General features: G+C 45.1%; 41 non-coding genes across 41 annotated transcripts; 10 read left to right on the top strand and 31 right to left on the bottom strand.

The window, feature by feature from the left end:
* The first annotated feature begins 561 nt into the window (after window positions 1-561).
* trnae-cuc (transfer RNA glutamic acid (anticodon CUC)) lies at window positions 562-633 on the top strand. The gene has a single exon. It is a non-coding gene; the product is annotated as a tRNA-Glu (tRNA).
* Window positions 634-695: 62 nt separating this feature from the next.
* On the bottom strand, window positions 696-782 carry trnay-gua (transfer RNA tyrosine (anticodon GUA)). Its single transcript is given in 2 exon segments — window positions 696-731; window positions 746-782. It is a non-coding gene; the product is annotated as a tRNA-Tyr (tRNA).
* Window positions 783-1,254: 472 nt separating this feature from the next.
* Window positions 1,255-1,327, bottom strand: trnak-uuu (transfer RNA lysine (anticodon UUU)). The gene has a single exon. It is a non-coding gene; the product is annotated as a tRNA-Lys (tRNA).
* Window positions 1,328-1,665: 338 nt separating this feature from the next.
* On the bottom strand, window positions 1,666-1,752 carry trnay-gua (transfer RNA tyrosine (anticodon GUA)). The gene is given in 2 exon segments: window positions 1,666-1,701; window positions 1,716-1,752. It is a non-coding gene; the product is annotated as a tRNA-Tyr (tRNA).
* Window positions 1,753-2,225: 473 nt separating this feature from the next.
* Window positions 2,226-2,298, bottom strand: trnak-uuu (transfer RNA lysine (anticodon UUU)). The gene has a single exon. It is a non-coding gene; the product is annotated as a tRNA-Lys (tRNA).
* Window positions 2,299-2,636: 338 nt separating this feature from the next.
* Window positions 2,637-2,723, bottom strand: trnay-gua (transfer RNA tyrosine (anticodon GUA)). The gene is given in 2 exon segments: window positions 2,637-2,672; window positions 2,687-2,723. It is a non-coding gene; the product is annotated as a tRNA-Tyr (tRNA).
* A 473-nt stretch (window positions 2,724-3,196) lies between these two features.
* On the bottom strand, window positions 3,197-3,269 carry trnak-uuu (transfer RNA lysine (anticodon UUU)). Its single transcript has one exon. It is a non-coding gene; the product is annotated as a tRNA-Lys (tRNA).
* Window positions 3,270-3,473: 204 nt separating this feature from the next.
* trnae-cuc (transfer RNA glutamic acid (anticodon CUC)) lies at window positions 3,474-3,545 on the top strand. Its single transcript has one exon. It is a non-coding gene; the product is annotated as a tRNA-Glu (tRNA).
* A 62-nt stretch (window positions 3,546-3,607) lies between these two features.
* On the bottom strand, window positions 3,608-3,694 carry trnay-gua (transfer RNA tyrosine (anticodon GUA)). The gene is given in 2 exon segments: window positions 3,608-3,643; window positions 3,658-3,694. It is a non-coding gene; the product is annotated as a tRNA-Tyr (tRNA).
* Window positions 3,695-4,166: 472 nt separating this feature from the next.
* On the bottom strand, window positions 4,167-4,239 carry trnak-uuu (transfer RNA lysine (anticodon UUU)). Its single transcript has one exon. It is a non-coding gene; the product is annotated as a tRNA-Lys (tRNA).
* Window positions 4,240-4,577: 338 nt separating this feature from the next.
* Window positions 4,578-4,664, bottom strand: trnay-gua (transfer RNA tyrosine (anticodon GUA)). Its single transcript is given in 2 exon segments — window positions 4,578-4,613; window positions 4,628-4,664. It is a non-coding gene; the product is annotated as a tRNA-Tyr (tRNA).
* A 471-nt stretch (window positions 4,665-5,135) lies between these two features.
* On the bottom strand, window positions 5,136-5,208 carry trnak-uuu (transfer RNA lysine (anticodon UUU)). Its single transcript has one exon. It is a non-coding gene; the product is annotated as a tRNA-Lys (tRNA).
* Window positions 5,209-5,412: 204 nt separating this feature from the next.
* trnae-cuc (transfer RNA glutamic acid (anticodon CUC)) lies at window positions 5,413-5,484 on the top strand. Its single transcript has one exon. It is a non-coding gene; the product is annotated as a tRNA-Glu (tRNA).
* Window positions 5,485-5,546: 62 nt separating this feature from the next.
* On the bottom strand, window positions 5,547-5,633 carry trnay-gua (transfer RNA tyrosine (anticodon GUA)). Its single transcript is given in 2 exon segments — window positions 5,547-5,582; window positions 5,597-5,633. It is a non-coding gene; the product is annotated as a tRNA-Tyr (tRNA).
* A 472-nt stretch (window positions 5,634-6,105) lies between these two features.
* Window positions 6,106-6,178, bottom strand: trnak-uuu (transfer RNA lysine (anticodon UUU)). Its single transcript has one exon. It is a non-coding gene; the product is annotated as a tRNA-Lys (tRNA).
* A 338-nt stretch (window positions 6,179-6,516) lies between these two features.
* Window positions 6,517-6,603, bottom strand: trnay-gua (transfer RNA tyrosine (anticodon GUA)). The gene is given in 2 exon segments: window positions 6,517-6,552; window positions 6,567-6,603. It is a non-coding gene; the product is annotated as a tRNA-Tyr (tRNA).
* Window positions 6,604-7,075: 472 nt separating this feature from the next.
* trnak-uuu (transfer RNA lysine (anticodon UUU)) lies at window positions 7,076-7,148 on the bottom strand. Its single transcript has one exon. It is a non-coding gene; the product is annotated as a tRNA-Lys (tRNA).
* A 338-nt stretch (window positions 7,149-7,486) lies between these two features.
* On the bottom strand, window positions 7,487-7,573 carry trnay-gua (transfer RNA tyrosine (anticodon GUA)). The gene is given in 2 exon segments: window positions 7,487-7,522; window positions 7,537-7,573. It is a non-coding gene; the product is annotated as a tRNA-Tyr (tRNA).
* Window positions 7,574-8,046: 473 nt separating this feature from the next.
* trnak-uuu (transfer RNA lysine (anticodon UUU)) lies at window positions 8,047-8,119 on the bottom strand. The gene has a single exon. It is a non-coding gene; the product is annotated as a tRNA-Lys (tRNA).
* Window positions 8,120-8,323: 204 nt separating this feature from the next.
* trnae-cuc (transfer RNA glutamic acid (anticodon CUC)) lies at window positions 8,324-8,395 on the top strand. The gene has a single exon. It is a non-coding gene; the product is annotated as a tRNA-Glu (tRNA).
* A 62-nt stretch (window positions 8,396-8,457) lies between these two features.
* Window positions 8,458-8,544, bottom strand: trnay-gua (transfer RNA tyrosine (anticodon GUA)). The gene is given in 2 exon segments: window positions 8,458-8,493; window positions 8,508-8,544. It is a non-coding gene; the product is annotated as a tRNA-Tyr (tRNA).
* A 474-nt stretch (window positions 8,545-9,018) lies between these two features.
* trnak-uuu (transfer RNA lysine (anticodon UUU)) lies at window positions 9,019-9,091 on the bottom strand. Its single transcript has one exon. It is a non-coding gene; the product is annotated as a tRNA-Lys (tRNA).
* Window positions 9,092-9,429: 338 nt separating this feature from the next.
* On the bottom strand, window positions 9,430-9,516 carry trnay-gua (transfer RNA tyrosine (anticodon GUA)). Its single transcript is given in 2 exon segments — window positions 9,430-9,465; window positions 9,480-9,516. It is a non-coding gene; the product is annotated as a tRNA-Tyr (tRNA).
* A 472-nt stretch (window positions 9,517-9,988) lies between these two features.
* Window positions 9,989-10,061, bottom strand: trnak-uuu (transfer RNA lysine (anticodon UUU)). The gene has a single exon. It is a non-coding gene; the product is annotated as a tRNA-Lys (tRNA).
* A 204-nt stretch (window positions 10,062-10,265) lies between these two features.
* trnae-cuc (transfer RNA glutamic acid (anticodon CUC)) lies at window positions 10,266-10,337 on the top strand. The gene has a single exon. It is a non-coding gene; the product is annotated as a tRNA-Glu (tRNA).
* Window positions 10,338-10,399: 62 nt separating this feature from the next.
* trnay-gua (transfer RNA tyrosine (anticodon GUA)) lies at window positions 10,400-10,486 on the bottom strand. Its single transcript is given in 2 exon segments — window positions 10,400-10,435; window positions 10,450-10,486. It is a non-coding gene; the product is annotated as a tRNA-Tyr (tRNA).
* A 472-nt stretch (window positions 10,487-10,958) lies between these two features.
* trnak-uuu (transfer RNA lysine (anticodon UUU)) lies at window positions 10,959-11,031 on the bottom strand. Its single transcript has one exon. It is a non-coding gene; the product is annotated as a tRNA-Lys (tRNA).
* Window positions 11,032-11,235: 204 nt separating this feature from the next.
* On the top strand, window positions 11,236-11,307 carry trnae-cuc (transfer RNA glutamic acid (anticodon CUC)). Its single transcript has one exon. It is a non-coding gene; the product is annotated as a tRNA-Glu (tRNA).
* Window positions 11,308-12,202: 895 nt separating this feature from the next.
* trnae-cuc (transfer RNA glutamic acid (anticodon CUC)) lies at window positions 12,203-12,274 on the top strand. Its single transcript has one exon. It is a non-coding gene; the product is annotated as a tRNA-Glu (tRNA).
* Window positions 12,275-12,336: 62 nt separating this feature from the next.
* trnay-gua (transfer RNA tyrosine (anticodon GUA)) lies at window positions 12,337-12,423 on the bottom strand. Its single transcript is given in 2 exon segments — window positions 12,337-12,372; window positions 12,387-12,423. It is a non-coding gene; the product is annotated as a tRNA-Tyr (tRNA).
* A 472-nt stretch (window positions 12,424-12,895) lies between these two features.
* trnak-uuu (transfer RNA lysine (anticodon UUU)) lies at window positions 12,896-12,968 on the bottom strand. The gene has a single exon. It is a non-coding gene; the product is annotated as a tRNA-Lys (tRNA).
* Window positions 12,969-13,172: 204 nt separating this feature from the next.
* On the top strand, window positions 13,173-13,244 carry trnae-cuc (transfer RNA glutamic acid (anticodon CUC)). The gene has a single exon. It is a non-coding gene; the product is annotated as a tRNA-Glu (tRNA).
* Window positions 13,245-13,306: 62 nt separating this feature from the next.
* On the bottom strand, window positions 13,307-13,393 carry trnay-gua (transfer RNA tyrosine (anticodon GUA)). The gene is given in 2 exon segments: window positions 13,307-13,342; window positions 13,357-13,393. It is a non-coding gene; the product is annotated as a tRNA-Tyr (tRNA).
* A 472-nt stretch (window positions 13,394-13,865) lies between these two features.
* Window positions 13,866-13,938, bottom strand: trnak-uuu (transfer RNA lysine (anticodon UUU)). The gene has a single exon. It is a non-coding gene; the product is annotated as a tRNA-Lys (tRNA).
* A 204-nt stretch (window positions 13,939-14,142) lies between these two features.
* trnae-cuc (transfer RNA glutamic acid (anticodon CUC)) lies at window positions 14,143-14,214 on the top strand. Its single transcript has one exon. It is a non-coding gene; the product is annotated as a tRNA-Glu (tRNA).
* A 62-nt stretch (window positions 14,215-14,276) lies between these two features.
* trnay-gua (transfer RNA tyrosine (anticodon GUA)) lies at window positions 14,277-14,363 on the bottom strand. Its single transcript is given in 2 exon segments — window positions 14,277-14,312; window positions 14,327-14,363. It is a non-coding gene; the product is annotated as a tRNA-Tyr (tRNA).
* A 472-nt stretch (window positions 14,364-14,835) lies between these two features.
* trnak-uuu (transfer RNA lysine (anticodon UUU)) lies at window positions 14,836-14,908 on the bottom strand. Its single transcript has one exon. It is a non-coding gene; the product is annotated as a tRNA-Lys (tRNA).
* Window positions 14,909-15,112: 204 nt separating this feature from the next.
* trnae-cuc (transfer RNA glutamic acid (anticodon CUC)) lies at window positions 15,113-15,184 on the top strand. Its single transcript has one exon. It is a non-coding gene; the product is annotated as a tRNA-Glu (tRNA).
* Window positions 15,185-15,246: 62 nt separating this feature from the next.
* trnay-gua (transfer RNA tyrosine (anticodon GUA)) lies at window positions 15,247-15,333 on the bottom strand. The gene is given in 2 exon segments: window positions 15,247-15,282; window positions 15,297-15,333. It is a non-coding gene; the product is annotated as a tRNA-Tyr (tRNA).
* A 472-nt stretch (window positions 15,334-15,805) lies between these two features.
* trnak-uuu (transfer RNA lysine (anticodon UUU)) lies at window positions 15,806-15,878 on the bottom strand. Its single transcript has one exon. It is a non-coding gene; the product is annotated as a tRNA-Lys (tRNA).
* A 338-nt stretch (window positions 15,879-16,216) lies between these two features.
* trnay-gua (transfer RNA tyrosine (anticodon GUA)) lies at window positions 16,217-16,303 on the bottom strand. The gene is given in 2 exon segments: window positions 16,217-16,252; window positions 16,267-16,303. It is a non-coding gene; the product is annotated as a tRNA-Tyr (tRNA).
* Window positions 16,304-16,420: the final 117 nt, after the last annotated feature.

Below are 16,420 nucleotides of genomic sequence, written 5' to 3'. Positions count from 1 at the left end.
TGGATGGTAAAAGGCCACGGGTTGGTCCCACCAATGGTTAGAACAATTTGAATTGCTTTTTGAGAAAATCTATTGTGATGTCACATAGAGAGAGAGAGAAAGGAAAGGCTGAGTGGCTTTAATTGTTGTTTTTTTTTTCATCATTAACAAGGACATAGACAAAATAATTAATGACAAGGAAGTCACAGGTAGGCAGATGTAAAGCTGGAAGTTCAGCTTAATCCAAAAGTCTGCCTGACGATGAGTGAACGGTGCTCAAGAGCTGACGGTCATGTAAAGTTCAACGCCTGATCAGGGACTTGAACCCTGGACCCTCAGATTAAAAGTCTGATGCTCTACCGACTGAGCTATCCAGGCTACGTTTAGCCTTGCTCTGTGATTCAGAACATGTCCAGATATTCTTGACCTCTGACATGGGAAGCATTTGACAGTCTTGACACAAAAAGGTCCACATGTTCTGGTGTGGTCACGAATAACCCACATTCTGGTCTTTCTTCACTCATGAATAACGGCCAGCCAGAACTCATGTAAAAGCCTTCATCCATTAGCATAACATCGCTGTCCCTGATGGTCTAGTGGCTAGGATTCGGCGCTCTCACCGCCGCGGCCCGGGTTCGATTCCCGGTCAGGGAAAACAGAAAACTTTTTGCTCATCATGACATTAAAGGCAGTAATATCCTGGAAAAAAAGAAGCTTCCTTCGAACCGGATTTGAACCGGTGGCCTAAGGATTGCTGCTTTAACCTCTACAGTCCTCCGCTCTACCATCTGAGCTACCGAAGGATTCTGACGCACATGCAGCATAGATCCAGAAACAAGGACGTTGACAAAGATACCAGTTCGGTTGTGGCTTTTTCAACTCTTTAAGGTCCACCAAAGAGGAAACCTCACACTGTACCAGTTGGACATGTAGAGCTACCAACACGTATGTCTGTTAACAACATTGGCATGCGTACTGCATTTTGGACACGTGGATGGTAAAAGGCCACGGGTTGGTCCCACCAATGGTTAGAACAATTTGAATTGCTTTTTGAGAAAATCTATTGTGATGTCACATAGAGAGAGAGAGAAAGGAAAGGCTGAGTGGCTTTAATTGTTGTTTTTTTTGTCATCATTAACAAGGACATAGACAAAATAATTAATGACAAGGAAGTCACAGGTAGGCAGACGTAAAGCTGGAAGTTCAGCTTAATCCAAAAGCCTGCCTGACGATGAGTGAACGGTGCTCAAGAGCTGACGGTCATGTAAAGTTCAACGCCTGAACAGGGACTTGAACCCTGGACCCTCAGATTAAAAGTCTGATGCTCTACCGACTGAGCTATCCAGGCTACATTTAGCCTTGCTCTGTGATTCAGAACATGTCCAGATATTCTTGACCTCTGACATGGGAAGCATTTGACAGTCTTGACACAAAAAGGTCCACATGTTCTGGTGTGGTCACGAATAACCCACATTCTGGTCTTTCTTCACTCATGAATAACGGCCAGCCAGAACTCATGTAAAAGCCTTCATCCATTAGCATAACATCGCTGTCCCTGATGGTCTAGTGGCTAGGATTCGGCGCTCTCACCACCGCGGCCCGGGTTCGATTCCCGGTCAGGGAAAACAGAAAACTTTTTGCTCATCATGACATTAAAGGCAGTAATATCCTGGAAAAAAAGAAGCTTCCTTCGAACCGGATTTGAACCGGTGGCCTAAGGATTGCTGCTTTAACCTCTACAGTCCTCCGCTCTACCATCTGAGCTACCGAAGGATTCTGACGCACATGCAGCATAGATCCAGAAACAAGGACGTTGACAAAGATACCAGTTCGGTTGTGGCTTTTTCAACTCTTTAAGGTCCACCAAAGAGGAAACCTCACACTGTACCAGTTGGACATGTAGAGCTACCAACACGTATGTCTGTTAACAACATTGGCATGCGTACTGCATTTTGGACACGTGGATGGTAAAAGGCCACGGGTTGGTCCCACCAATGGTTAGAACAATTTGAATTGCTTTTTGAGAAAATCTATTGTGATGTCACATAGAGAGAGAGAGAAAGGAAAGGCTGAGTGGCTTTAATTGTTGTTTTTTTTTGTCATCATTAACAAGGACATAGACAAAATAATTAATGACAAGGAAGTCACAGGTAGGCAGACGTAAAGCTGGAAGTTCAGCTTAATCCAAAAGCCTGCCTGACGATGAGTGAACGGTGCTCAAGAGCTGACGGTCATGTAAAGTTCAACGCCTGAACAGGGACTTGAACCCTGGACCCTCAGATTAAAAGTCTGATGCTCTACCGACTGAGCTATCCAGGCTACATTTAGCCTTGCTCTGTGATTCAGAACATGTCCAGATATTCTTGACCTCTGACATGGGAAGCATTTGACAGTCTTGACACAAAAAGGTCCACATGTTCTGGTGTGGTCACGAATAACCCACATTCTGGTCTTTCTTCACTCATGAATAACGGCCAGCCAGAACTCATGTAAAAGCCTTCATCCATTAGCGTAACATCGCTGTCCCTGATGGTCTAGTGGCTAGGATTCGGCGCTCTCACCACCGCGGCCCGGGTTCGATTCCCGGTCAGGGAAAACAGAAAACTTTTTGCTCATCATGACATTAAAGGCAGTAATATCCTGGAAAAAAAGAAGCTTCCTTCGAACCGGATTTGAACCGGTGGCCTAAGGATTGCTGCTTTAACCTCTACAGTCCTCCGCTCTACCATCTGAGCTACCGAAGGATTCTGACGCACATGCAGCATAGATCCAGAAACAAGGACGTTGACAAAGATACCAGTTCGGTTGTGGCTTTTTCAACTCTTTAAGGTCCACCAAAGAGGAAACCTCACACTGTACCAGTTGGACATGTAGAGCTACCAACACGTATGTCTGTTAACAACATTGGCATGCGTACTGCATTTTGGACACGTGGATGGTAAAAGGCCACAGGTTGGTCCCACCAATGGTTAGAACAATTTGAATTGCTTTTTGAGAAAATCTATTGTGATGTCACATAGAGAGAGAGAGAGAAAGGAAAGGCTGAGTGGCTTTAATTGGTGTTTTTTTTTCATCATTAACAAGGACATAGACAAAATAATTAATGACAAGGAAGTCACAGGTAGGCAGATGTAAAGCTGGAAGTTCAGCTTAATCCAAAAGTCTGCCTGACGATGAGTGAACGGTGCTCAAGAGCTGACGGTCATGTAAAGTTCAACGCCTGAACAGGGACTTGAACCCTGGACCCTCAGATTAAAAGTCTGATGCTCTACCGACTGAGCTATCCAGGCTACGTTTAGCCTTGCTCTGTGATTCAGAACATGTCCAGATATTCTTGACCTCTGACATGGGAAGCATTTGACAGTCTTGACACAAAAAGGTCCACATGTTCTGGTGTGGTCACGAATAACCCACATTCTGGTCTTTCTTCACTCATGAATAACGGCCAGCCAGAACTCATGTAAAAGCCTTCATCCATTAGCATAACATCGCTGTCCCTGATGGTCTAGTGGCTAGGATTCGGCGCTCTCACCGCCGCGGCCCGGGTTCGATTCCCGGTCAGGGAAAACAGAAAACTTTTTGCTCATCATGACATTAAAGGCAGTAATATCCTGGAAAAAAAGAAGCTTCCTTCGAACCGGATTTGAACCGGTGGCCTAAGGATTGCTGCTTTAACCTCTACAGTCCTCCGCTCTACCATCTGAGCTACCGAAGGATTCTGACGCACATGCAGCATAGATCCAGAAACAAGGACGTTGACAAAGATACCAGTTCGGTTGTGGCTTTTTCAACTCTTTAAGGTCCACCAAAGAGGAAACCTCACACTGTACCAGTTGGACATGTAGAGCTACCAACACGTATGTCTGTTAACAACATTGGCATGCGTACTGCATTTTGGACACGTGGATGGTAAAAGGCCACGGGTTGGTCCCACCAATGGTTAGAACAATTTGAATTGCTTTTTGAGAAAATCTATTGTGATGTCACATAGAGAGAGAGAGAAAGGAAAGGCTGAGTGGCTTTAATTGTTGTTTTTTTTGTCATCATTAACAAGGACATAGACAAAATAATTAATGACAAGGAAGTCACAGGTAGGCAGACGTAAAGCTGGAAGTTCAGCTTAATCCAAAAGCCTGCCTGACGATGAGTGAACGGTGCTCAAGAGCTGACGGTCATGTAAAGTTCAACGCCTGAACAGGGACTTGAACCCTGGACCCTCAGATTAAAAGTCTGATGCTCTACCGACTGAGCTATCCAGGCTACATTTAGCCTTGCTCTGTGATTCAGAACATGTCCAGATATTCTTGACCTCTGACATGGGAAGCATTTGACAGTCTTGACACAAAAAGGTCCACATGTTCTGGTGTGGTCACGAATAACCCACATTCTGGTCTTTCTTCACTCATGAATAACGGCCAGCCAGAACTCATGTAAAAGCCTTCATCCATTAGCATAACATCGCTGTCCCTGATGGTCTAGTGGCTAGGATTCGGCGCTCTCACCACCGCGGCCCGGGTTCGATTCCCGGTCAGGGAAAACAGAAAACTTTTTGCTCATCATGACATTAAAGGCAGTAATATCCTGGAAAAAAAGAAGCTTCCTTCGAACCGGATTTGAACCGGTGGCCTAAGGATTGCTGCTTTAACCTCTACAGTCCTCCGCTCTACCATCTGAGCTACCGAAGGATTCTGACGCGCATGCAGCATAGATCCAGAAACAAGGACGTTGACAAAGATACCAGTTCGGTTGTGGCTTTTTCAACTCTTTAAGGTCCACCAAAGAGGAAACCTCACACTGTACCAGTTGGACATGTAGAGCTACCAACACGTATGTCTGTTAACAACATTGGCATGCGTACTGCATTTTGGACACGTGGATGGTAAAAGGCCACGGGTTGGTCCCACCAATGGTTAGAACAATTTGAATTGCTTTTTGAGAAAATCTATTGTGATGTCACATAGAGAGAGAGAGAAAGGAAAGGCTGAGTGGCTTTAATTGTTGTTTTTTTTTCATCATTAACAAGGACATAGACAAAATAATTAATGACAAGGAAGTCACAGGTAGGCAGATGTAAAGCTGGAAGTTCAGCTTAATCCAAAAGTCTGCCTGACGATGAGTGAACGGTGCTCAAGAGCTGACGGTCATGTAAAGTTCAACGCCTGAACAGGGACTTGAACCCTGGACCCTCAGATTAAAAGTCTGATGCTCTACCGACTGAGCTATCCAGGCTACGTTTAGCCTTGCTCTGTGATTCAGAACATGTCCAGATATTCTTGACCTCTGACATGGGAAGCATTTGACAGTCTTGACACAAAAAGGTCCACATGTTCTGGTGTGGTCACGAATAACCCACATTCTGGTCTTTCTTCACTCATGAATAACGGCCAGCCAGAACTCATGTAAAAGCCTTCATCCATTAGCATAACATCGCTGTCCCTGATGGTCTAGTGGCTAGGATTCGGCGCTCTCACCGCCGCGGCCCGGGTTCGATTCCCGGTCAGGGAAAACAGAAAACTTTTTGCTCATCATGACATTAAAGGCAGTAATATCCTGGAAAAAAAGAAGCTTCCTTCGAACCGGATTTGAACCGGTGGCCTAAGGATTGCTGCTTTAACCTCTACAGTCCTCCGCTCTACCATCTGAGCTACCGAAGGATTCTGACGCACATGCAGCATAGATCCAGAAACAAGGACGTTGACAAAGATACCAGTTCGGTTGTGGCTTTTTCAACTCTTTAAGGTCCACCAAAGAGGAAACCTCACACTGTACCAGTTGGACATGTAGAGCTACCAACACGTATGTCTGTTAACAACATTGGCATGCGTACTGCATTTTGGACACGTGGATGGTAAAAGGCCACGGGTTGGTCCCACCAATGGTTAGAACAATTTGAATTGCTTTTTGAGAAAATCTATTGTGATGTCACATAGAGAGAGAGAGAAAGGAAAGGCTGAGTGGCTTTAATTGTTGTTTTTTTTGTCATCATTAACAAGGACATAGACAAAATAATTAATGACAAGGAAGTCACAGGTAGGCAGACGTAAAGCTGGAAGTTCAGCTTAATCCAAAAGCCTGCCTGACGATGAGTGAACGGTGCTCAAGAGCTGACGGTCATGTAAAGTTCAACGCCTGAACAGGGACTTGAACCCTGGACCCTCAGATTAAAAGTCTGATGCTCTACCGACTGAGCTATCCAGGCTACATTTAGCCTTGCTCTGTGATTCAGAACATGTCCAGATATTCTTGACCTCTGACATGGGAAGCATTTGACAGTCTTGACACAAAAAGGTCCACATGTTCTGGTGTGGTCACGAATAACCCACATTCTGGTCTTTCTTCACTCATGAATAACGGCCAGCCAGAACTCATGTAAAAGCCTTCATCCATTAGCATAACATCGCTGTCCCTGATGGTCTAGTGGCTAGCATTCGGCGCTCTCACCACCGCGGCCCGGGTTCGATTCCCGGTCAGGGAAAACAGAAAACTTTTTGCTCATCATGACATTAAAGGCAGTAATATCCTGGAAAAAAAGAAGCTTCCTTCGAACCGGATTTGAACCGGTGGCCTAAGGATTGCTGCTTTAACCTCTACAGTCCTCCGCTCTACCATCTGAGCTACCGAAGGATTCTGACGCACATGCAGCATAGATCCAGAAACAAGGACGTTGACAAAGATACCAGTTCGGTTGTGGCTTTTTCAACTCTTTAAGGTCCACCAAAGAGGAAACCTCACACTGTACCAGTTGGACATGTAGAGCTACCAACACGTATGTCTGTTAACAACATTGGCATGCGTACTGCATTTTGGACACGTGGATGGTAAAAGGCCACGGGTTGGTCCCACCAATGGTTAGAACAATTTGAATTGCTTTTTGAGAAAATCTATTGTGATGTCACATAGAGAGAGAGAGAAAGGAAAGGCTGAGTGGCTTTAATTGTTGTTTTTTTTGTCATCATTAACAAGGACATAGACAAAATAATTAATGACAAGGAAGTCACAGGTAGGCAGACGTAAAGCTGGAAGTTCAGCTTAATCCAAAAGCCTGCCTGACGATGAGTGAACGGTGCTCAAGAGCTGACGGTCATGTAAAGTTCAACGCCTGAACAGGGACTTGAACCCTGGACCCTCAGATTAAAAGTCTGATGCTCTACCGACTGAGCTATCCAGGCTACATTTAGCCTTGCTCTGTGATTCAGAACATGTCCAGATATTCTTGACCTCTGACATGGGAAGCATTTGACAGTCTTGACACAAAAAGGTCCACATGTTCTGGTGTGGTCACGAATAACCCACATTCTGGTCTTTCTTCACTCATGAATAACGGCCAGCCAGAACTCATGTAAAAGCCTTCATCCATTAGCGTAACATCGCTGTCCCTGATGGTCTAGTGGCTAGGATTCGGCGCTCTCACCACCGCGGCCCGGGTTCGATTCCCGGTCAGGGAAAACAGAAAACTTTTTGCTCATCATGACATTAAAGGCAGTAATATCCTGGAAAAAAAGAAGCTTCCTTCGAACCGGATTTGAACCGGTGGCCTAAGGATTGCTGCTTTAACCTCTACAGTCCTCCGCTCTACCATCTGAGCTACCGAAGGATTCTGACGCACATGCAGCATAGATCCAGAAACAAGGACGTTGACAAAGATACCAGTTCGGTTGTGGCTTTTTCAACTCTTTAAGGTCCACCAAAGAGGAAACCTCACACTGTACCAGTTGGACATGTAGAGCTACCAACACGTATGTCTGTTAACAACATTGGCATGCGTACTGCATTTTGGACACGTGGATGGTAAAAGGCCACAGGTTGGTCCCACCAATGGTTAGAACAATTTGAATTGCTTTTTGAGAAAATCTATTGTGATGTCACATAGAGAGAGAGAGAGAAAGGAAAGGCTGAGTGGCTTTAATTGGTGTTTTTTTTTCATCATTAACAAGGACATAGACAAAATAATTAATGACAAGGAAGTCACAGGTAGGCAGATGTAAAGCTGGAAGTTCAGCTTAATCCAAAAGTCTGCCTGACGATGAGTGAACGGTGCTCAAGAGCTGACGGTCATGTAAAGTTCAACGCCTGAACAGGGACTTGAACCCTGGACCCTCAGATTAAAAGTCTGATGCTCTACCGACTGAGCTATCCAGGCTACGTTTAGCCTTGCTCTGTGATTCAGAACATGTCCAGATATTCTTGACCTCTGACATGGGAAGCATTTGACAGTCTTGACACAAAAAGGTCCACATGTTCTGGTGTGGTCACGAATAACCCACATTCTGGTCTTTCTTCACTCATGAATAACGGCCAGCCAGAACTCATGTAAAAGCCTTCATCCATTAGCATAACATCGCTGTCCCTGATGGTCTAGTGGCTAGGATTCGGCGCTCTCACCGCCGCGGCCCGGGTTCGATTCCCGGTCAGGGAAAACAGAAAACTTTTTGCTCATCATGACATTAAAGGCAGTAATATCCTGGAAAAAAAGAAGCTTCCTTCGAACCGGATTTGAACCGGTGGCCTAAGGATTGCTGCTTTAACCTCTACAGTCCTCCGCTCTACCATCTGAGCTACCGAAGGATTCTGACGCACATGCAGCATAGATCCAGAAACAAGGACGTTGACAAAGATACCAGTTCGGTTGTGGCTTTTTCAACTCTTTAAGGTCCACCAAAGAGGAAACCTCACACTGTACCAGTTGGACATGTAGAGCTACCAACACGTATGTCTGTTAACAACATTGGCATGCGTACTGCATTTTGGACACGTGGATGGTAAAAGGCCACGGGTTGGTCCCACCAATGGTTAGAACAATTTGAATTGCTTTTTGAGAAAATCTATTGTGATGTCACATAGAGAGAGAGAGAGAAAGGAAAGGCTGAGTGGCTTTAATTGGTGTTTTTTTTTTCATCATTAACAAGGACATAGACAAAATAATTAATGACAAGGAAGTCACAGGTAGGCAGATGTAAAGCTGGAAGTTCAGCTTAATCCAAAAGTCTGCCTGACGATGAGTGAACGGTGCTCAAGAGCTGACGGTCATGTAAAGTTCAACGCCTGAACAGGGACTTGAACCCTGGACCCTCAGATTAAAAGTCTGATGCTCTACCGACTGAGCTATCCAGGCTACGTTTAGCCTTGCTCTGTGATTCAGAACATGTCCAGATATTCTTGACCTCTGACATGGGAAGCATTTGACAGTCTTGACACAAAAAGGTCCACATGTTCTGGTGTGGTCACGAATAACCCACATTCTGGTCTTTCTTCACTCATGAATAACGGCCAGCCAGAACTCATGTAAAAGCCTTCATCCATTAGCATAACATCGCTGTCCCTGATGGTCTAGTGGCTAGGATTCGGCGCTCTCACCGCCGCGGCCAGGGTTCGATTCCCGGTCAGGGAAAACAGAAAACTTTTTGCTCATCATGACATTAAAGGCAGTAATATCCTGGAAAAAAAGAAGCTTCCTTCGAACCGGATTTGAACCGGTGGCCTAAGGATTGCTGCTTTAACCTCTACAGTCCTCCGCTCTACCATCTGAGCTACCGAAGGATTCTGACGCACATGCAGCATAGATCCAGAAACAAGGACGTTGACAAAGATACCAGTTCGGTTGTGGCTTTTTCAACTCTTTAAGGTCCACCAAAGAGGAAACCTCACACTGTACCAGTTGGACATGTAGAGCTACCAACACGTATGTCTGTTAACAACATTGGCATGCGTACTGCATTTTGGACACGTGGATGGTAAAAGGCCACGGGTTGGTCCCACCAATGGTTAGAACAATTTGAATTGCTTTTTGAGAAAATCTATTGTGATGTCACATAGAGAGAGAGAGAAAGGAAAGGCTGAGTGGCTTTAATTGGTGTTTTTTTTTTCATCATTAACAAGGACATAGACAAAATAATTAATGACAAGGAAGTCACAGGTAGGCAGATGTAAAGCTGGAAGTTCAGCTTAATCCAAAAGTCTGCCTGACGATGAGTGAACGGTGCTCAAGAGCTGACGGTCATGTAAAGTTCAACGCCTGAACAGGGACTTGAACCCTGGACCCTCAGATTAAAAGTCTGATGCTCTACCGACTGAGCTATCCAGGCTACGTTTAGCCTTGCTCTGTGATTCAGAACATGTCCAGATATTCTTGACCTCTGACATGGGAAGCATTTGACAGTCTTGACACAAAAAGGTCCACATGTTCTGGTGTGGTCACGAATAACCCACATTCTGGTCTTTCTTCACTCATGAATAACGGCCAGCCAGAACTCATGTAAAAGCCTTCATCCATTAGCATAACATCGCTGTCCCTGATGGTCTAGTGGCTAGGATTCGGCGCTCTCACCGCCGCGGCCCGGGTTCGATTCCCGGTCAGGGAAAACAGAAAACTTTTTGCTCATCATGACATTAAAGGCAGTAATATCCTGGAAAAAAAGAAGCTTCCTTCGAACCGGATTTGAACCGGTGGCCTAAGGATTGCTGCTTTAACCTCTACAGTCCTCCGCTCTACCATCTGAGCTACCGAAGGATTCTGACGCACATGCAGCATAGATCCAGAAACAAGGACGTTGACAAAGATACCAGTTCGGTTGTGGCTTTTTCAACTCTTTAAGGTCCACCAAAGAGGAAACCTCACACTGTACCAGTTGGACATGTAGAGCTACCAACACGTATGTCTGTTAACAACATTGGCATGCGTACTGCATTTTGGACACGTGGATGGTAAAAGGCCACGGGTTGGTCCCACCAATGGTTAGAACAATTTGAATTGCTTTTTGAGAAAATCTATTGTGATGTCACATAGAGAGAGAGAGAAAGGAAAGGCTGAGTGGCTTTAATTGGTGTTTTTTTTTTCATCATTAACAAGGACATAGACAAAATAATTAATGACAAGGAAGTCACAGGTAGGCAGATGTAAAGCTGGAAGTTCAGCTTAATCCAAAAGTCTGCCTGACGATGAGTGAACGGTGCTCAAGAGCTGACGGTCATGTAAAGTTCAACGCCTGAACAGGGACTTGAACCCTGGACCCTCAGATTAAAAGTCTGATGCTCTACCGACTGAGCTATCCAGGCTACGTTTAGCCTTGCTCTGTGATTCAGAACATGTCCAGATATTCTTGACCTCTGACATGGGAAGCATTTGACAGTCTTGACACAAAAAGGTCCACATGTTCTGGTGTGGTCACGAATAACCCACATTCTGGTCTTTCTTCACTCATGAATAACGGCCAGCCAGAACTCATGAAAAAGCCTTCATTCATTAGCATAACATAGCTGTCCCTGATGGTCTAGTGGCTAGGATTCGGCGCTCTCACTGCCGCGGCCCGGGTTCGATTCCCGGTCAGGGAAAACAGAAAACTTTTTGCTCATCATGACATTAAGGGCAGTAATATCCTGGAAAAAAAGAAGCTTCCTTCGAACCGGATTTGAACCGGTCGCCTAAGGATTGCTGCTTTAACCTCTACAGTCCTCCGCTCTACCATCTGAGCTACCGAAGGATTCTGACGCACATGCAGCATAGATCCAGAAACAAGGACGTTGACAAAGATACCAGTTCGGTTGTGGCTTTTTCAACTCTTTAAGGTCCACCAAAGAGGAAACCTCACACTGTACCAGTTGGACATGTAGAGCTACCAACACGTATGTCTGTTAACAACATTGGCATGCGTACTGCATTTTGGACACGTGGATGGTAAAAGGCCACGGGTTGGTCCCACCAATGGTTAGAACAATTTGAATTGCTTTTTGAGAAAATCTATTGTGATGTCACATAGAGAGAGAGAGAAAGGAAAGGCTGAGTGGCTTTAATTGTTTTTTTTGTCATCATTAACAAGGACATAGACAAAATAATTAATGACAAGGAAGTCACAGGTAGGCAGATGTAAAGCTGGAAGTTCAGCTTAATCCAAAAGTCTGCCTGACGATGAGTGAACGGTGCTCAAGAGCTGACGGTCATGTAAAGTTCAACGCCTGAACAGGGACTTGAACCATGGACCCTCAGATTAAAAGTCTGATGCTCTACCGACTGAGCTATCCAGGCTATGTTTAGCCTTGCTCTGTGATTCAGAACATGTCCAGATATTCTTGACCTCTGACATGGGAAGCATTTGACAGTCTTGACACAAAAAGGTCCACATGTTCTGGTGTGGTCACGAATAACCCACATTCTGGTCTTTCTTCACTCATGAATAACGGCCAGCCAGAACTCATGTAAAAGCCTTCATCCATTAGCATAACATCGCTGTCCCTGATGGTCTAGTGGCTAGGATTCGGCGCTCTCACCGCCGCGGCCCGGGTTCGATTCCCGGTCAGGGAAAACAGAAAACTTTTTGCTCATCATGACATTAAAGGCAGTAATATCCTGGAAAAAAAGAAGCTTCCTTCGAACCGGATTTGAACCGGTGGCCTAAGGATTGCTGCTTTAACCTCTACAGTCCTCCGCTCTACCATCTGAGCTACCGAAGGATTCTGATGCACATGCAGCATAGATCCAGAAACAAGGACGTTGACAAAGATACCAGTTCGGTTGTGGCTTTTTCAACTCTTTAAGGTCCACCAAAGAGGAAACCTCACACTGTACCAGTTGGACATGTAGAGCTACCAACACGTATGTCTGTTAACAACATTGGCATGCGTACTGCATTTTGGACACGTGGATGGTAAAAGGCCACGGGTTGGTCCCACCAATGGTTAGAACAATTTGAATTGCTTTTTGAGAAAATCTATTGTGATGTCACATAGAGAGAGAGAGAAAGGAAAGGCTGAGTGGCTTTAATTGTTGTTTTTTTTGTCATCATTAACAAGGACATAGACAAAATAATTAATGACAAGGAAGTCACAGGTAGGCAGATGTAAAGCTGGAAGTTCAGCTTAATCCAAAAGTCTGCCTGACGATGAGTGAACGGTGCTCAAGAGCTGACGGTCATGTAAAGTTCAACGCCTGAACAGGGACTTGAACCCTGGACCCTCAGATTAAAAGTCTGATGCTCTACCGACTGAGCTATCCAGGCTACGTTTAGCCTTGCTCTGTGATTCAGAACATGTCCAGATATTCTTGACCTCTGACATGGGAAGCATTTGACAGTCTTGACACAAAAAGGTCCACATGTTCTGGTGTGGTCACGAATAACCCACATTCTGGTCTTTCTTCACTCATGAATAACGGCCAGCCAGAACTCATGTAAAAGCCTTCATCCATTAGCATAACATCGCTGTCCCTGATGGTCTAGTGGCTAGGATTCGGCGCTCTCACCGCCGCGGCCCGGGTTCGATTCCCGGTCAGGGAAAACAGAAAACTTTTTGCTCATCATGACATTAAAGGCAGTAATATCCTGGAAAAAAAGAAGCTTCCTTCGAACCGGATTTGAACCGGTGGCCTAAGGATTGCTGCTTTAACCTCTACAGTCCTCCGCTCTACCATCTGAGCTACCGAAGGATTCTGACGCACATGCAGCATAGATCCAGAAACAAGGACGTTGACAAAGATACCAGTTCGGTTGTGGCTTTTTCAACTCTTTAAGGTCCACCAAAGAGGAAACCTCACACTGTACCAGTTGGACATGTAGAGCTACCAACACGTATGTCTGTTAACAACATTGGCATGCGTACTGCATTTTGGACACGTGGATGGTAAAAGGCCACGGGTTGGTCCCACCAATGGTTAGAACAATTTGAATTGCTTTTTGAGAAAATCTATTGTGATGTCACATAGAGAGAGAGAGAAAGGAAAGGCTGAGTGGCTTTAATTGTTGTTTTTTTTGTCATCATTAACAAGGACATAGACAAAATAATTAATGACAAGGAAGTCACAGGTAGGCAGACGTAAAGCTGGAAGTTCAGCTTAATCCAAAAGCCTGCCTGACGATGAGTGAACGGTGCTCAAGAGCTGACGGTCATGTAAAGTTCAACGCCTGAACAGGGACTTGAACCCTGGACCCTCAGATTAAAAGTCTGATGCTCTACCGACTGAGCTATCCAGGCTACGTTTAGCCTTGCTCTGTGATTCAGAACATGTCCAGATATTCTTGACCTCTGACATGGGAAGCATTTGACAGTCTTGACACAAAAAGGTCCACATGTTCTGGTGTGGTCACGAATAACCCACATTCTGGTCTTTCTTCACTCATGAATAACGGCCAGCCAGAACTCATGTAAAAGCCTTCATCCATTAGCATAACATCGCTGTCCCTGATGGTCTAGTGGCTAGGATTCGGCGCTCTCACCGCCGCGGCCCGGGTTCGATTCCCGGTCAGGGAAAACAGAAAACTTTTTGCTCATCATGACATTAAAGGCAGTAATATCCTGGAAAAAAAGAAGCTTCCTTCGAACCGGATTTGAACCGGTGGCCTAAGGATTGCTGCTTTAACCTCTACAGTCCTCCGCTCTACCATCTGAGCTACCGAAGGATTCTGACGCACATGCAGCATAGATCCAGAAACAAGGACGTTGACAAAGATACCAGTTCGGTTGTGGCTTTTTCAACTCTTTAAGGTCCACCAAAGAGGAAACCTCACACTGTACCAGTTGGACATGTAGAGCTACCAACACGTATGTCTGTTAACAACATTGGCATGCGTACTGCATTTTGGACACGTGGATGGTAAAAGGCCACGGGTTGGTCCCACCAATGGTTAGAACAATTTGAATTGCTTTTTGAGAAAATCTATTGTGATGTCACATAGAGAGAGAGAGAAAGGAAAGGCTGAGTGGCTTTAATTGGTGTTTTTTTTTTCATCATTAACAAGGACATAGACAAAATAATTAATGACAAGGAAGTCACAGGTAGGCAGATGTAAAGCTGGAAGTTCAGCTTAATCCAAAAGTCTGCCTGACGATGAGTGAACGGTGCTCAAGAGCTGACGGTCATGTAAAGTTCAACGCCTGAACAGGGACTTGAACCCTGGACCCTCAGATTAAAAGTCTGATGCTCTACCGACTGAGCTATCCAGGCTACGTTTAGCCTTGCTCTGTGATTCAGAACATGTCCAGATATTCTTGACCTCTGACATGGGAAGCATTTGACAGTCTTGACACAAAAAGGTCCACATGTTCTGGTGTGGTCACGAATAACCCACATTCTGGTCTTTCTTCACTCATGAATAACGGCCAGCCAGAACTCATGTAAAAGCCTTCATCCATTAGCATAACATCGCTGTCCCTGATGGTCTAGTGGCTAGGATTCGGCGCTCTCACCGCCGCGGCCCGGGTTCGATTCCCGGTCAGGGAAAACAGAAAACTTTTTGCTCATCATGACATTAAAGGCAGTAATATCCTGGAAAAAAAGAAGCTTCCTTCGAACCGGATTTGAACCGGTGGCCTAAGGATTGCTGCTTTAACCTCTACAGTCCTCCGCTCTACCATCTGAGCTACCGAAGGATTCTGACACACATGCAGCATAGATCCAGAAACAAGGACGTTGACAAAGATACCAGTTCGGTTGTGGCTTTTTCAACTCTTTAAGGTCCACCAAAGAGGAAACCTCACACTGTACCAGTTGGACATGTAGAGCTACCAACACGTATGTCTGTTAACAACATTGGCATGCGTACTGCATTTTGGACACGTGGATGGTAAAAGGCCACGGGTTGGTCCCACCAATGGTTAGAACAATTTGAATTGCTTTTTGAGAAAATCTATTGTGATGTCACATAGAGAGAGAGAGAAAGGAAAGGCTGAGTGGCTTTAATTGTTGTTTTTTTTGTCATCATTAACAAGGACATAGACAAAATAATTAATGACAAGGAAGTCACAGGTAGGCAGACGTAAAGCTGGAAGTTCAGCTTAATCCAAAAGCCTGCCTGACGATGAGTGAACGGTGCTCAAGAGCTGACGGTCATGTAAAGTTCAACGCCTGAACAGGGACTTGAACCCTGGACCCTCAGATTAAAAGTCTGATGCTCTACCGACTGAGCTATCCAGGCTACATTTAGCCTTGCTCTGTGATTCAGAACATGTCCAGATATTCTTGACCTCTGACATGGGAAGCATTTGACAGTCTTGACACAAAAAGGTCCACATGTTCTGGTGTGGTCACGAATAACCCACATTCTGGTCTTTCTTCACTCATGAATAACGGCCAGCCAGAACTCATGTAAAAGCCTTCATCCATTAGCATAACATCGCTGTCCCTGATGGTCTAGTGGCTAGGATTCGGCGCTCTCACCACCGCGGCCCGGGTTCGATTCCCGGTCAGGGAAAACAGAAAACTTTTTGCTCATCATGACATTAAAGGCAGTAATATCCTGGAAAAAAAGAAGCTTCCTTCGAACCGGATTTGAACCGGTGGCCTAAGGATTGCTGCTTTAACCTCTACAGTCCTCCGCTCTACCATCTGAGCTACCGAAGGATTCTGACGCACATGCAGCATAGATCCAGAAACAAGGACGTTGACAAAGATACCAGTTCGGTTGTGGCTTTTTCAACTCTTTAAGGTCCACCAAAAAGGAAACCTCACACTGTACCA

This window comes from Brachyhypopomus gauderio, chromosome 1 (assembly GCF_052324685.1).
Source record: "Brachyhypopomus gauderio isolate BG-103 chromosome 1, BGAUD_0.2, whole genome shotgun sequence".
Lineage (NCBI taxonomy): Eukaryota > Metazoa > Chordata > Actinopteri > Gymnotiformes > Hypopomidae > Brachyhypopomus > Brachyhypopomus gauderio.
Note: the sequence above shows the minus strand (reverse complement) of the source record. Positions and strands in the feature narration are given on the sequence as shown.